This window comes from Lacerta agilis, chromosome 3 (genome assembly GCF_009819535.1).
Source record: "Lacerta agilis isolate rLacAgi1 chromosome 3, rLacAgi1.pri, whole genome shotgun sequence".
Classification (NCBI taxonomy): Eukaryota; Metazoa; Chordata; class Lepidosauria; order Squamata; family Lacertidae; genus Lacerta; species Lacerta agilis.
Window position 1 is genome coordinate 93,778,925 of NC_046314.1, and position 17,753 is coordinate 93,796,677.

Sequence of the window (17,753 nt, forward strand, 5' to 3'; positions counted from 1 at the left end):
TTACATCTCTGACCTTGTTGCCCCCTAGTGTTTAAATCTCCTTATCTTCAATTGATTGATTCAGGTATTTGCATCTCTGTTCTAATCTCACCTTGTAAAACTCCTCCTGCCCCTTGCAAGTTGCAAAGATCTCAGATGCCTGCTCTGCTTCCCCAGCTGAAAAAGGGGTTGTTGACATGAGTGTCCACTTGTTAGAGTTTTAGTTTTGTATCAGAAGTATTTATTGTTTTTGTGTTTTTAACCATTTTTAATTATTTTATATTTAAATCGCCCTGATATGGTGGTTTTGTTGTTGTTCAGTCGTGTCCGACTCTTCGTGACCCCATGGACCAGAGCACGCCAGGCACGCCTATCCTTCACTGCCTCTCGCAGTTTGGCCAAACTCATGCTAGTCGCTTCGAGAACACTGTCCAACCATCTCGTCCTTTGTCGTCCCCTTCTCCTTGTGCCCTCCATCTTTCCCAACATCAGGGTCTTTTCCAGGGAGTCTTCTCTTCTCATGAGGCGGCCAAAGTATTGGAGCCTCAGCTTCAGGATCTGTCCTTCCAGTGAGCACTCAGGGCTGATTTCCTTCAGAATGGATAGGTTTGATCTTCTTGCAGTCCATCTTCTCCAGCACCACAATTCAAAAGCATCAATTCTTCAGAACCAGCAAGCCACTCCAGTATCACTGCCAAGAAAACTCCATGGACAAAAAGAACAGGCATATAAAAGAAATGGTGGTTTAGAAGGTTTTAAATAAATAAATCTTAATAATAACAGCCTCTGATGGGCTGCCTCTGGTGGCAAAGTGTATTGAGCTGGTTCTGAATGCTTTATAAGCCTCTGAGGAACCCCAAGTTTCCTCTCTTCGAAATTTCAAAATCGCTCTTCAGAACCAAGTAATAAATCTTCCTTGCCCTTCTTGCTTACTTTTGGGGCTCGGTGCTTTTCCAGCAAAGAGGCAATGGCGGCAGCCTAATAAACAACAACAGCACAGCCCCCAACAAATCAAGTGTGCTTCTTCTTCGCAGCACTAGCAAAACGGTTTGGTATCAATTTCTCTCCGCTGCACGTGAGCACAATATTGCCGTTCCATAAATCCCATTGACATTTTTGTGGAAGGCATTTACATAAACAGTGGCTGATTGGTTTTTAAACCTCTGGTATCTTGCCTGTTTGATTCTCTCTCTCTCTCTCTCTCTCTCTCTCTCTCTCTCTCTCCCTCCCTCCCTCCCTCCCTCCCTCCCTCCCTCTCCCATTCTCTCACCTTTTATCAAATCCCCAAACTGAACGAAGCATATGATGGACTAATCTTGGTTAAATTCCATCATTATCATGTTTTCTCCCTGTTGTGGAAAAGAAAAGAAAAAAGGAGCGGAGGAACTCAAGGGAGGAGAAGATGGGGCAGTGGAGCGTCTTTCATAAGGGATGAGTTATAGTGCTGCCTTCATGTTGTGAGGTGGCCTTGGACCTCCTCCTCTCTGAACAGTTCACATCTGTGGCACTATCTTTTGCCACCCATTCCCTTGTCATCTCTTTCTGGGCCCATCTGCACACCAGCCCAGTCCAATCTCCTCCCCACTCTTGCCCACCCCCATGTTTGGAGAGGGTGGGGAAACAGAAATGACAAAAGAGACAAGACTTGCAGCAGAGTGAGGAGGTTCCAGGAGATGACCAGGGTGCGGACCTTGCAAAGGAGTGAGGTCAACAGTGCTGACCCCTGATGCCAGCCCTGGTCAGATGATACCAATTTATTGGATTTTTTTGTTTTTTTTTAATTCAATTCCTTCACATTTAAAATGTACATAACAAAATAATAATAATAATAATAATAATAATAATAATAATAATAATAATAATAATATACCAACCCCCGATGCCAGTCCTGATAGATTATGTATTGGTGACAGTGCAGAATATTATTATAAAGAGGGTTTGTTTTCATCTTATTTTCAGATGGGGAAAATGCACATAACAAACAAACAACATTAAAAACCAATCTTAAAAAAATCCCATAAATATAAAAGCATTTCCGGTAGTGCATATGGTTGGACATTTTCTTGAGTCTTGTTACACTGACACATAACAAAGCTGCTCCGCTTTTCAGTGAATAGCTTATCAAGTTGTCTGCCTTCCCTCACTTGTATAATATCACTTGGTTTTGCCATATGGCCTGTTTCCCAGATTCTTACTATCCAATCGCCTAATTTGGGAATGGCCGTTCACTCCACGACCACCCCAGTTATAACATATTGCTATACAACTGGCTGTGAGCAAATGTTATTACCAGTTCCCATATCTGCTAGTAAGACGAAGTCCTTAACATATTCAAACAAGTGTGTGAATCTGCTTTGGGATATTTTATTATTATTTATTTATTTGTCTCATTTCTAGACTGCCCTACAAAAGAGGTTTCTTTTTGTGACAAGATGCAGAATATGCCTCAAGAATAAAGGGACACGGGTGGCGCTGTGGTCTAAACCACTGAGCATTTTGGACTTTCCAATCGGAAGGTCGGTGGTTTGAATCCTCACTACGGGGTAAGCTCCTGTTGCTCTGTCTCAGCTACTGCCAACCTAGCAGTTTGAAAGCACACCAGTGCAATTAGATAAATAGGTACCGCTGCAGTGAGAAGGTAAACAGCGTTTCCGTGCACTCTGGCGTCCTATACTGTGTCCCATTGCACCAGAAGCGGTTTAGTCATGTTAGTCACATGACCTGGAAAACTGTCTGTGGACAAACGCTGGCTCCCTTGGCCTGAAGCAAGATGAGTGCCACACCTGATAGTCCCCTTTGACTGGACTTAACCGTTACCTTTTTACCCACAATTTGCGATAAGATGCATAATATACCTCAATAATAAAACTGTAAAATTACAGCTATATACAAATAACCACCACCATGACACATGCTCATACAGCAAGTAGCTGAAGATATTATGAGCCCCTGAAAGGCCTAGCAGTGTATCAAACTTTTCACACTTAAGGTAAAATTTTCTTCTGGATTATCACTGGAGATATTCTTCACTTTTTCATTCAGAAATAGAGGTTGCCATTTTCATGATTAGCTTTGAGAACAATGGGTAAGCCACCTTCTTAGACATATTGCCAACCTGTGTTAAGCATTCAAATTCATCTTGCTTGCTTCCCATACTCTGTGCATTGGTATAGAGACAACTGAAACCACAAGTCATTTCCATGAGCTGCTTCCTATTTGTAGTTTCCTTTAGGAGGTTTCTATATGTTCTATAGACGCGGGTGGCGCTATGGGTTAAACCACAGAGCCTAGGGCTTGCTGATTAGAAGGTCGGCAGTTTGAATCCCCGCGACGGGGTGAGCTCCCGTTGTTCGGTCCCAGCTCCTGCCTACCTAGCAGTTTGAAAGCACATCAAAGTGCAAGTAGATAAATAGGTACCGCTCCGGCGGGAAGGTAAACGTCATTTCCGTGCATTGCTCTGGTTCACCAGAAGCGGCTTAGTCATGCTGGCCACATGACCTGGAAGCTGTACACCGGCTCCCTCGGCCAGTAACGCAAGATGAGTGCCGCAACCCCAGAGTCGGACACGACTGGACCTAATGGTCAGGGGTCCCTTTACCTTTTTATAGTGCGATTCCAGTTTCTTGCACATAAATTATCCCCAGTACCAGGTGTTCCCATGTCATCTGTAATGTTGTCTCTCTCCACCACAGGATCTAGTTTACAGCTCTCCTGATCAGGTTTGCGAGACTCTTAGTAAACACATTCTTGCCAACCAGTGTGTGGTGCAACCCATCTTGTTCCAGAACTTCCTCAAGGAAGCAGAGACCATGGTCCTAAATTGGTTTCCGAGGTGAGGGCATTGAATCGATTTTGCAGCTCCAGTGATGGTTCCTGACAGTCCCGCTTCTGCGTGCCCCATTCCTCCAGGGGTTCGTCTCCTGCGATGGGCAATCTTCTTCCTCTCTAGGGGCATCCCACCTGTGTCCCTGTTTCAGGACAGTCTACTCTGCTCTATCGATAAATTCCTCATTTTGCCCAGTAACTCAAATGTGGAAAAGTGGGCCTACAGTTGCTGTACCTTCTCTTCCAGCAAGGCAACCAGCTTGCACTTGTTTCAGGAGTAGTTTTGCACATTCTCAGGCAGGAAGACAAACATGGGAGAGGTGGTGCAGGTCACTGTAGCAGCTCCCTGTCTCTTGGCTCTATGTACACCACAGGGCAGCACTTTGGGCCTCTTCCTCAAAATGCCATCACAAATGCCCCTGCTTACAAGTCCTGGTCATGTGCTCCCAGAGACTACAATCAGCTAAATAGAACATGTTCTTCTTTGCTCCATCAAATACAGTTTGAGAATGGAAGTAATGCTTTCTGGGATATGATTATACTTCTGGGGTTTCTCCTGTCCCTCTGAGCTGTAGGGTGGGCTGCATTAAAGATTTCCCTAGCCTTCTTTACTTCCTCAAAATCACAGGCTATGTGCTACCTCCATGATCAGAGACAGTTGCTGGTAATTACTAATTAGCAGAGTGCTCTTGCACTGAGGTCCTGCTTGGGAGCTTCCCATAGTGATTTGGTTGACATCTGTGAGAACAGGATGCTAGACTAGGTGGGTCATTGGCCTGATTCAGCAGGTGCTTCTTACATCATTTAAAATTATTCTTTAAAATAGGGTTGGGAAACCTAGGACCCTTCAGGTGTTTTTGGACTCCAACACCCATCAACCCTGACCCTGACTATGTTGGCAGTTGGCAGGGGATGATGGGATTTGGAGTCCAACAGCATCTAAAGGACCGCAGATTCCCTAGCCCTGGTTTAAAAGCTACCATTTATGGCAGGGGATGGGGAACTTCTAGCCCATGGGCCAAATTAGACCCACCAGGCTGGCCAATTTTTGGCAGACCATGTCTATCTGTTATTCCTATGAAGTCATACCATGTCAACTGTGGAAGGCTGCCAAGGAAGATTAAATGTTCCATTGCATTTGGGATTTTCCAGTGGCGGCTGTCTAAATTTGGCCCTGAATGCAAGCCAATCAGAGCTCTTGAGTGGATCTGATCCCTGTTGAAAGCAGTGGGGCATGCTTTTGGTGCTGAATTTAAATTAAGATTGCACAGCTTAAGGACGATTTGGAGAACACAGAGAGGCCCACAAGTGAAAAGTGGCTGGTGGAGGGGTGATCACTTTTTGACCTGGCCTGCCAGATAAAAGTGGTCCCTTGCTCCTGAGAACGGTATTGTGAATAGAAAGAGATAAAAGGGGTATCTGGGGCTCCCTTAATATATTCAGTGTTGTGTCATCCTTCATTTCCGCACATGAGGATTTGTCTCCATAACTCATTTGGTTGCCTGGGGTCTTGAACAACAAGATAGTATTCATTCTGTAACAATTGCTAAATTGACCTGAACACTTCCATTAGGGCATCATGTGCCCATTTCAGTTTTGTTTTAATCAGTGTTGCTTCTTTTCTGCAATGCAACAGCTCAAAAGCGCAGGGTCGTCCACATGCTCTTTAAGGAAAATCCCACAATCAGGAAGCCTTTCAAGCTCTCCAACACTCTCCATAGGGCTGGATGGTAAACAAAACAGGGAGTGGGAAAAAGTTGGGAACTGGGTTTTTCAGGGCACCCATGTCTGCATCTGCTACAAGTCTTAAGATCCTCCATCAAGGAGGACTCAGACATCCACATGAGGGGCTATGCGGGTAGTGGATTACACCAAATCCCCCTGGAAAGGAGAAAGGCATAATGGCAGACACACACACACACACACACACACACTTCTAGAAATACAACAAAAACTAGCTGTTATGCAGTTCTGCCTCCCATCTTTTAGGCATGGGTGTCCATGTGAATTTTCTGAAGTGAAGAGAGGGCAATGTAAGAAACTGAAAAGCGGGGGTTGGAGGGGGTGTGGGGCACAGGCTAGTTTCTTACACAGCCAGAAATGATAAGAGTAGTGCCTGTACATTTTGGCTCACATCTCAGGTTCTACAAATGCTAGAAACATACCCTCCTTTTAAAAAGAAAGAAAGGGGGATTTGCATATTGTCGTTCATTGTGCTTCCCCTTGCCCTCTCCTCAGCAAATGTCCGTGTCCTTAGGCAAAGCACACACATTTCTCGGTAAATGGAGAACAGAACTAAAGGTAACCCTTATATTCACACAAGGGGAGATTGGTTTTAGACAGTGCTCTGTGTAAAGAAAAAACTGGATAGCCAAATTGGATAACTTAACCTAGCAGTTGGAGATCCCCTCAAAATAAAGCCCTATAAGATCCTCTTCTTTTAGTCTAGGATCCCAGTGGCTAAATTCAGGATTTTTCAGGTCATAGAAAATGTAAAGGTAGCTACAATGGGCCGTAAGAAAAAAATCCAAAATCCATATTAGGGCAATGCCTTTACTAGGCCAACCAAAATGTCGGAGTTCTCCAAAAGTCCTCAGTTGTGTGCATATTTGTGTGCATTTCACCTAATCTATGAATGTGGTGTGCAATTTTGCAGGGGTGTATGCATTTTTCTTACAAACAATTTCCCCTAATATAATGTGCTCAGAACAATAATTTTCACTAATATAAACATTTTGTGCACACTTTGCCCTAATATACACTTTTTATATATGAAGTTTTGATGGGGGAGCTGCATAGCAAAAGTCACAGTGAAGTATAACTGCTTTAGCACAGGCATGTCCAACAGGTAGATCGTGATCTACCGCCGGTAGATCACTGGCTCCCCCCGAAGTAGCTCAACAACTTCCTTCCCCCTAAAAAAGCTCAACAACTTTGACCTGAACCCCACAAAGGGGGTAGATCACTGCCAGTTTTTAACTCTGTGAGTAGATCACAGTCTCTTTGGAGTTGGCCACCCCTGCTTTAGCATATTGGTTAGAGAAATGTGAATTAGGCAGGAATGCATTAAAATGTGGATGAATTTCTACCCTATCTCTAGCAGCATTCAGCCCGCCAGCCCCACCCTCTCCTTGTGTGTTAGCCGTTTTTTTCAAACAAATCTCAGAAGTTGGAATGTTCCTAACACCCAACATTCTATAACACCCAAGAAACTGAGCTGATGACTAGGGAAGTCTCATTATATATATCAAAGCCAGAGCTCATAAATGTGATATACAGGTTTCAAAAACTAAGGCCTGAATATATCTCAGTTGCTGTTGTCAAGTTCATTGGATTTGGAGCTATAGTGACAAAACCAGTGTCCCCCCCCCCCAGCAAATCAATATAGCATATACTGAAATTAGACATCTCCCTTGTCTCTCTCTGCACCCACGGCAAGTGTTCTCAACACTGTCCAAAGTTGCATTTGTATATATGTGATACATGCATGCAAGCACATTCTAGCAAAAGTGCAAGGAGAGAGAATTGATGAACACCCCCCCCCCCAAGTATCAGTTTAGATGTGATTTCTTTTTTAAAACAAAACACAACTTTGCACAGCAAGCAGTTCGTGCTTCTCTCACAGAATCAGAGCCAACATGGGTCATAAACAACCAATTTTGGGACGAAGTGGGAACTATTTCCAAAGCTGTGGGTGGAGGATGTTTCCAAAATGACTTGCATCCTTCTGACAAAGGGCACCTTTAACACATTTAACACCTACCCACAATGTCCCTTGTGACTTAGTGGTCATTGCTTACAACCCCCTTTAAAAAAAAACCAAACCAAAGAAGGGGGTGAATCTTATTTCATTAGTCTTGGCGATCGTGCCTAAGAGTGCTACAGTTCATGCAGCCATCTGGTCTCACTGTAAAGGCAGGCTGCAGTGTTTGAAAAATTCATCTCAGTCACCGGTTCACAATACATGTCATATTTTACAAGCTGGGTTTATGCTATTCAGTGTGTAATAATGGTTTCCAAATAAGTTTTCAGATGCTATTTTAATCATCTTTCCCCCTTTAAAATGAATGAATTATACTCATTTATTTGCACCTCCAGTGTTTTCTTTTCGCTATCCAATAGTTTCTTAATTTGTTTAGCTCTTCACAGGACTATTTCTGCTTAAGGAACCAGCTTACGCCATTTTCTTGGAAGCACAGTCCACTATATTCAATGGGGTTCGTTTACAGGAAGGTGTTTTCGTACGATTGCAGCCTAAAATCTGAAAGCTTTCCAACAAAGGCTGAAAGCCCTAAGTATTCCTGGAGCCAAGTGCCCTCTGTGGCTGGGAATACCTTTTACCAGCTCAATCTGGTTCGCCAGCTATGGCGAAGGTCTGTTTGGAAACTAGCCTAAAAAGACTGATGCAACCTTCCAGAGTTCATTTATTTATTATAGATCTTGTGATTTATGTGGAAATTGTTCAGTTTGGTTGTGTACTTTTAAATATTTACTAAATGTTCTCTTTATTTTTTGTGACTACTTTTGTTACGCTGCAGTCAGTGCTTTCTCCCATGAAAAATAGGTGCTGAAACTCACCATGTGTGGGAATACACTTTGTGGGTTCCCTTGAACCCATGGTTATTTGTTTTAAGTTGATGTTATTTTAAGTTATTTATTTATGATGTTATGTTATTTATCTATTGGCAAATATATTGATCGTGACGTTGCACTTGGTTATCAATAAAAGGCTGCGGCTCCCCGCTTAGGCACGTTATTCTTTGGTTCTTTTCAGTTGGGGTTAAGTTTAGTTATTGGGGTCTTTGGGTTGGAAGGGTTGGACGGGTTGGAAGCGCGTGCAGATTTAGCTAGGTTTTAGTTTGCGGAAGATCTATCGGTAAAGGTTTAGATAGTTTTAGTTTAGCATAGGCTTAGATCGCGGAAGATTTGGCGCGTATAGATATAGTTAGCCTTAGCATTGCGGAAGATTTGGCGGTGCAGGGTCTGATAGCTTAGGAGCTTAGAATAGTGATAGGTTTAGTGAAGTGTAAAAGCCTATGCGGGTCAGCCAAAGCCATTCAAAGAAACAACGTGTCTGTCTTTATTTCATCTTAATTTAAATTTTTCGGGGTTTACTTAGCCATTATGCTTGGTCGTAACTTTAGCCTTTAATGCTTGGGTATGTAACTTTAGAGTAACTCAGGAGGTCGCAGGTATTTGTAGATAGTTTCACGAGGCATTTTCACCCGGACTACTCACGCACCTTCAGATTTAGCCTGGCGAACAGCGGTCCGGTGCGAGTTTATGCTCCGGAATTATCGGCCGCTCTGTTCGCAGGCCGGCCGGCGCCCGTGCAAGGACGCATGTGGAACGCTGGCCGCAGATCCCCGGCAACTGGAATCCCGTGTGTAGGTGACTTAGACCTACGCGCGGGAAGCTCCAGCAAAGAATCCCCGCAACCATGAAATTCTTACAGTAAGTCACCAGGTGACTTGGGGCAGCCCTGCACAGATGCCTGCGCCCATGCCCCTGGTTCTAGTGCAGGTCAAATAAATGTGTCCCACCCTCCTCATTCTCTTAGATTCAGGCAGATGGCTAGGGCAGCTCGGAAGCGACCTTGCGCAAACGTGCATGCGTGCAACGGCAGAGGCCTGGCTGGAGAGATGAACTGAAGAAAAGAAAATATGAATTGGCCCTGCCACATAGCTTGACACATTGCAACTTGGAGCAGCTAGGAGCTAGGTGGAGTCAAAGAGCTTGTCGCGGGCACTTCAACCCTGTACAGCACCCCCGGACATTTCACGGTCTATGAGTGCTGCACCAACGACAAACGGTCCCCAGCTGTAACCCACTAGACTGCTAACCGGAACCTGTTTGCTTTATTTACCACAGACAAGGATTATGTGAATAAAGAAGTTGTTTATTGTGTACAAAAGCTTGTGGTTTCTGATAAATAAACGGTGTTCAATAAGCTTATAAAGATGGTCCTATACCGGCCTATTACCGCCAGATGATACCGGCCTATTACCTCTAACAGTCAACTAATTAACAATAACAACACGTTTCACAATAACTGTTTATCCTCGCTGCTAACTTCCACCAATGCTACACCTCAGACGCTTGACCCAGCTCTCACTCCTGACTCACTCCCTGCTCAACTTACTTCTCTCACCAACTCTCTCTAACTGACCACAGGGAGGGGTTTTTTATACCCAGGCTGAGCCCGCCCCTTTGGGTTCTAACTGACACAAAATTTAACCCCTACCTTGCTTAGTCCTGGCTTTGGGCTAGTTCTCCACAGAGCTAACGAAAAGTGTAGACTTGCACATGCTGGCTAGCTTCCATTTTGACTTGAAATGTTCATTTTGGGCTTCTCAGAAGTATGTAAAGGCAATAAGCGGGTGGGGGGGGGGAGTGCCGGCCTGCAATGGTGCCCACCAAAAAGGTACCTGAACTGCACTCTGGCATGCTACAGCTGAAAAAAGGCACTGGTTGTAGTTATGTATTTTTTCATGTTGTTAGCTGCCTTGAGCATGATTTGAACTGTGGAAAGGCAGCATTTGCATGCATGTACTTAGCGGGTCATCACAAGGTTGGCCTGACTATTCCAGCAATTGTATCTGTGCTGGATCCAGGAATTAGAAGGGGAACTCACACATTGGAAGTATCTCAGCCTCCAGCCTACTTCCCTAAATGCAAGCACAAAAGAATGTATAAAGAATGGAAACTATCTCTGACTGTTCTGAACTTTCAAGTGAATTGTTTTGCTTCTGTTAACTTAATTTTAACCTAGTTTCTAAAGTATAAACTCTCCTTTGAGGGTCCTTACTTACTTAGCTGAAGATTCGTTTTATATGCACAAGTGATGAATGTGTTCATTCAAAGCTCAAGGACAGAACAAAAAAGAAATCATTTTTGCTGCAGAAGCCGTCAATGCCAACATAGCCCTCCGTTGTTACTGCCAGTTGGTTGTTGATATCACTCCCAGCATTCCACCCACCCACCCACTGTGCCACAACCAAAAAACGGAAAGCAGGGCACACCCAAGCAGGTAAGGGCTGACTCAGTTGCCCAAGGCTACCCTTTGAGTTTAATGGGACAAAGGAAATGGCCTGCTGTCCTTAGGCACTGCTTTGGAGGAGAGGTCTTTCTTCTTGCAACAGACACCGGCAATCTCATAGGCAGAAATGTCTTGGTGAAGGGGTCTAAGATTGTGCAAGGGGTGCATTGCAAGGGAATGTGGAGCTGCAAAAACCTCAATATAATCCTGGTTCATTTAGATTTCCCATATTAATCCTATATACTGATAGCAAACAAATTCTCTGTGCGAACCATTATGCAGCCAAAATAGTGCCTAGGTTTGCAGAAGTACCCTCCCTACACACACACCCTGAAAAACCCTAAAGGAAGAGGAGCTATACTCAGTGACCACAAAATGCAGATGAATTGTTGGGGAGGAAAACCAGGTTGGAGGAATGGAATAGAGTATGCTGGAAAGAAGGTGTGGTTGGCTGAAATCCTGAATTAGAGCCTTCTGCATTTTGCTGCAGATCCCACATGTTCATTTTTATTCAAAGAGGGGAGTCAGCTTCAGTGAGTTAGGTCCCCACAGCATAATTTCAGCTGGGACAGGAGATTTTGACCCTATCTTAATGATGTCCTGAAATGCAAAACTTTCCTTTCTTCAGGGGGAGGGACACCCCCACACACACAGAGAGAGAGTGGTTTCTTCTTGAGTTGGGGGGGCACACCCCTTACAGAGTGGTTTCTCCCAAGGAAGGGTTTTTTGAGGGACACATGGGGACATCTGAATGCAGCCCCGTTTAATGTTTGATGTTTTATTGTGTTTTTAATACAGTGGTACCTTGGGTTACAGACGCTTCAGGTTACAAGCACTTCAGGTTACAGACTCCGCTAACCCAGAAATAGCACCTCAGGTTAAGAACTTTGCTTCAGGGTGAGAACAGAAATTGTGTGGTGGCAGCGGAAGGCCCCATTAGCTAAAGTGGTACCTCAGGTTAAGAACAGTTTCAGGTTAAGAACGGACCTCCGGAACGAATTAAGTTCTTAACCCGAGGCACCACTGTATTCTGTTGGGAGCCACCCAGAGTGATGGGTGGGGTATAAATATATTATTATTATTATTATTATTATTATTATTATTATTCCGCCCTAACTGAAAGGTGTCGGGCTTTTAATTCTGGCTCCATCCCTAGTTTTGCTTTCTTCATTTTCAGTGCCCCCCTCCACTAGCTGCCTTTTGGACAAGAGGAAAGAGTAGGGGGGGAAATACTCTGAGAGGGGAGGACAGGCTGGACTGACGGAAAAGTTGCATAAGGCGAAGAACTGCACAAGTGAGCAGACTTTCTTGGTTAGACTGGATAACTTGCACAGTCAAAAAGAAGAAGAAGAAATCCAACATCCCAAAAGAGGACACAGATTTGTATAATATTGGCATGTGCTCATTTATATGTACGCATGCAAATTTAGGAGTAACAAGTCTCACCCAAATAGACACAACTGAAACTGATGAGTGTGGCAGCTGCATCATATTTCAGCACTGGAGATGGGACAGCATCCCTCGCCGCAGGCAAGGTGGCCACCACAGGTAGGTTAGGTGGTGCACAGCAGGCCGAAGCAGCACACACTGTTCTCTCCTCCAACAAATTGCCATCACTCCCCACTACCAGCATTCATTAGTTAAGACATCTACCTCACCCTACTGATGTGTCTGGCCCTGAGCTGGGTGTAGTGATTTTTGCATTGCCAAAGAGAGAGAGAGAGAGAGAGAGAGAGAGAGAGAGAGAGAGAGAGAGAGAGAGAAGGCACAGACTCACATAAAATTTGCGGGTATAGATGATAATTTAGAGTGGGGGTGTTTAAACAGAAATGCAGCATATATCTCACCGTAGCACAGAGGACATAAAGCCAGACACATAGCCACCTGAACTCGAGTACACATACTGATTCAATGAAACCAGCCAAATTTTTGACAGCAGAACTCTTGCAATCTGTGTTAGGAGACTGGGCAAACGCTTCTAGGTTTCTTTTCTTTTTCAAACCAAAATCCAAACACAAAACTATCCCCGGATGCAATGTTCTCCTACGATTTACATTCTCTGCTCCCGCCCCAACATCTACTGATATATTTTTTCCCCTTTCCGTCCTGCAAGAAACATAGATTTATTTCCCCCTGTTTTGATATGAGCTGGAATGAATGTGACTGTTTATTTTTTTCTCCCTGTCTCTCTCTCTCTCTCTCTCTCTCTCTCCCCTACTTAGATGCTGCTTTGTTATGCCAAGACAACTTTGTGCACCAGACTCATCAATTAAATAGCAGCAGGACACTGAGAGTGGTGTTTGCTAAGGAACTGTTGCTACAGAACAAGCAAATGGAGCACAACACATTGGGCCAAGTGACAGGAGAAGCGGAGGGCATTCTGGGTCCGTGGCTCCTGGCCCAGCAAATATAATTGGTGGGGGGGGGGAGAGAGACACTGTCTCCTTCCAATGCTCCATTTTGAGGCAAAAGTGCTGCCCGAGTCAGGCTTAATACATTGTGATCTTGGGGGATAAAATTTAATTTTTGCACATTTATTCAGTGAGGGGTCTTTAAAATATGTTTTCGGGTGTGAGGAATTCAAATCAGTTATTATTTTTGTGATTGGGCATTGAGCTTGGTAAATCTACGCTTAATTAAACTGCCTCTCAGACAGCCAAAGAATTTTAATCTTACCTTCTGAAAATGTCAGGAAACGCTAAATAGCAACAAAAATAATAAATAATAGAAATAGTATTCATATATAATATAACAGCAAGTACTTGGTAATCATTCTTAATGATTACTATGCAGTTTTAAACACATTTTACATGCCAAGCAAAACAAAATAATATTAATTTCACCAAAATTTCTTTCAAGTTCCCAAGTCATGTTATGGCTTTCTAGTACCCCTCATTTTTTTGAATATGGAAGTTGAAAAAAATTGACATGTCTTATTAATACAGCCCCTCACTGATGTGAGATTTAGAACGAGATATCTATTTAAAAATTAGACGGGTGGTCCTTTTACACTCAGGGTGTTGCTGGACTGATTTGACTAAAGAAGACAAAAGACTGCATGGGGCAGGGGTTGAATGCTGGGAATCTCTAAATCAAACAACATTCACTGTTCATCCTTATTATTTATTAATTAAATTTGTATAACACTCTCCATCTGAATATATTAAGTGGTGCGTGGACATAGCAGACGACACAGTGATTCTCCAAGCAGCTCTCTTTATTCTCAGGCTGGAACAGAACTGAACTGAAGGGCTGAGACAGCCTGCTTATATAGTAGGCTACTCAGTAATATGTAACAGCAACAACTCTCTCTCTAGCTACCCAATCCGTGAACGGCACTCTCAATCCTTCATTTGCATGTGGACCTGAGTGAGAACTTCAATACGTAACAGAATATCTGTTAGTTATTTTGTTAGTTTACGGAATAGAATGCAGAATATCACCACAAAGAAGATAAAAAAAACAAGAACAAAACCGAAAGCAAGCATTAATACCCCCTTCCACAACACATTTTAAAAGGGCATCAGATATCAATCAGCCAAAGGCCAAACCTTAAGAGGAAGGTTTTCACTTGGCGCCTAAAGATATATTATGAAAGTGCCAGGCAAACCTCTCTGGGGAGAGCATTCCACAAACGGAGGACCTCTGCAGAAAAGGCCTGTCTCATGTTGCCATCCTCCGGACCTCTCATGTAGGAGGCACATGAAGAAGGGCCTCAGAGGATGATCATAGAGTCTGGGGCAGTTTATATGGGAAGAGGAGGTCATTGATTTATTGCGGTCTTGGGGTCAAAACCAGCACTTTGAATTGGGCCCGGAAACTAATTGGCAGCCAGTGCAGTTGGGCCAGTTTCAGTGTAATATACCCAAACCGTCTTGTCCTGGTGAGCAACCTGGATGCCAAATTCAGCACCAGCTCAAGTTTCTGAACTGCCTTCAGAGGCAGCCCTACATATACAGTGATGTATTGCAGTAATATAATGTAAAGTTTCCGTGCAGTGCTCTGGTTCGCCAGAAGCGGCTTTGTCATGCCGGCCACATGACCCAGAAGCTGTACACTGGCTCCCTCGGCCATTAACACAAGATGAGTGCCGCAACCCCAGAGTCAGACACGACTGGACCTAATGGCCAGGGGTCCCTTTACCTTCACCTAACCTACATTACCAGAGCATAGATGACAGAAGTTAAGCTATCCTTGTACAGACAGACAACTGGGGCACCAGCTGAGGCTGATGGAAGACACTCCATGCCACTAAATTTGCCTGAGCCTCAAGCAGCAGCAAAGGATCAAGGAACAATCCTCAAGCTATATACCTGCTCCTTCAAAGGTTAGTTCATGAGGTAGTGATGGCACAATTTGCTTTGCTTAGGAGTCTAATGTGAGCCTACCTAATTCACACCCACCAAAACAATGTTTATTCATTGCATTTATATCCCACCTTTTTCTCCAAGCAGCTCAAGGTGCCAGCGCTCTTTTTGTGGGGGCGGGGCGTGATCTTACGTGGGTCACATGATGCGCACAAGAGTGAGGCCCTGGAAGATGGCGTCCCAGTTTTGGGCCACTTTGTATTGGGGGGCATGAAAGCCTAGCCCGGAAATGTCCCAGCTTCTGGAACTGGAAAACTGCCACAAAACTGTTTGCGGGATTCTAAAAACAGGCATGAACATTAACAGGGCTAAAAATGGGTATTGTGATAAGCTGGAAAGGTGTTATAAGCAGGGTGACTGCCTGACTCCCTCAATTCCCAAGAAGAGGCAAAAGGAGACTGTATATAGTCACACTGATGCAATGATCTGGGGGCAATCCAATCTCTGCTGAACACTCAGGGGTCCCTCTGTGTATTTGGCCCATAGTGGTGACACATTGCCAGTGACTGCATCACTTTTCCTTGCATGTAGATCAGCAGTGTGGAAAAACGTCATCCGTCAAAGGGCACAGGAGCAGGGCCAGAAAATGAAGGGGCCAAATCTAATCCCAGAGAAAGCTTTACCCGTTTGATTTCTCCCTGTTTTTTTTATATGTGTTGGAAGCTGCCCAGAGTGGCTGAGCCAACCAAGCTAGATGGGTGGGGCATAAATAATAAAATTATTAGTTTTAGTATTAAAGAACAAGAATGGGGACAGTAAAATATTTAGTCAGGCATAAACATTCCTATGCATTAAAGGTGGTATCGCTCAGGTCAGAAATGTTCTGTAAGCGTCTGTTTTTGTCATTCCTTTTAAAAAAAAATCCTGACTATATAGGAGCATTTCTTATTTCTCTTGTATTTTTTTTTAAAGCACTATCAGGCCTACAGTAGACTAAGCCCTGCCCAGATGCTAGCAAATGTATGTCAGCTGCTCTTTATGCTGCTTGCCGCACAGCCAACTTGTTCATCTGGCCCTCTGGAAGATCTGTGAGAAAGAAGAAAAGCTTCTTTTCCGCGAGCATTGAAAAGTCAGTTTCATAAAGCCTTTAAGATTTAATGGATACTCAAGCTGGCGTATAAATAACCTGTTTTACAGGCATGGCTTTATCTGGGCCTTCCTTTATGCAAACCAGAGACTACAAAGGAAAGATCAAAGATTTCAAATTCAGCTTTGTTTTGAAAGCAAAAATTCCTTACTCTGTCTGCACAATAGGGGAAAGGTTTCTAAATAAGACAAGACAAGCCACGCATCTCATTGTACCTTGACTTCCCCCTTTGATTTCCGTCATCCAGGTTGCATCGACAATGCCGCCAATTTTCAAAGGGCAATGAGTAATAGGGCTGCTGTGGTCTCTCCGATTTATAGAGCGCAGGTTAGGATATCTTTATTACTTAGAGCACAGAAGAAACCAGAGGACAGTCTGAAGGCAAGGGCTGTAGTGTTAACTCTGAAGATAAGCAGGTTTGGAGCCGGCCAATAACCGGATGTTATTGTTGTATGACATTAAGCATGGTGTGGAGAAGTGGATAGAGACTTTATATATATAAAAAAATCTTCCATAATACTAAAAGAGAGGACCATCCAACAAAACTGAAGCCTGGAAGTTTCAGAACAAAGAACGGAACACAGCTAAGCCATCAAAAGATGTAGTGGCCTTAAAAGAAGATTGGATGGCCTTCAAAGAAGATTAGACAAATTCATGGAGCATAAGGCTAACCATGGCTCCTAGTCATGAAGACTTTGTTGGACACTGGTCCTACTTGCAGGTAGGAACAGGATACTGGACTAAATGGGTCTTTGGCCTGATCCAACAAGCCTGCCGTTATGTTCTTAACATTACATAGGAACGTAAGGTTGCACCCAACTAAGTCAAACGCAGAGTAGACCCACTGGAAACAACAGGCTTAAGTTTAGGGTTGCCACCTTTGTTCTGGCAAAATACAGGACAGGGTGAGGCAGGGGAGGTTGAGGGATGATTACCCACCCCACCCCCCAAAAAAAATCTTGTGCTGAAATGACTTCAAAGCAATCCATTACAATCTATTGCAGCCTAACAGGATGGCCCCTCTAGAATTTGTCACGCATGCACACACACATACACCCACACACCTGTAAATCTGTCTGTGCTTGGCTACCCAGAGCTTAAATGCATGATCTTTCACACACCCTTTCAAACACATGCATCTGGAGAGGATTCCTAACTTGTCACATACAGAGAACTGTATCAATACCGGATAAGGCATTTTACATTGAAATACGGGACAAGAATGTATTATGCAGGACAAGTGGCAACCCTACGTCATGTTCGTTAATTTCAATGGGTTTGCTCTGGGTATGGCTTGGTTGGACACAACCTGTAGGAAGCTGCATCCTTACTAAGACAGATCACTCACCCCACCTACTTCAGTGTTGTCAACACTGGCTGGCAGTGTCTCTCCAGGATTCCAAGCACATAATCTTTCCTTGCCCTACCTGGAGTTGCCAGGGATTGAACCCATGAC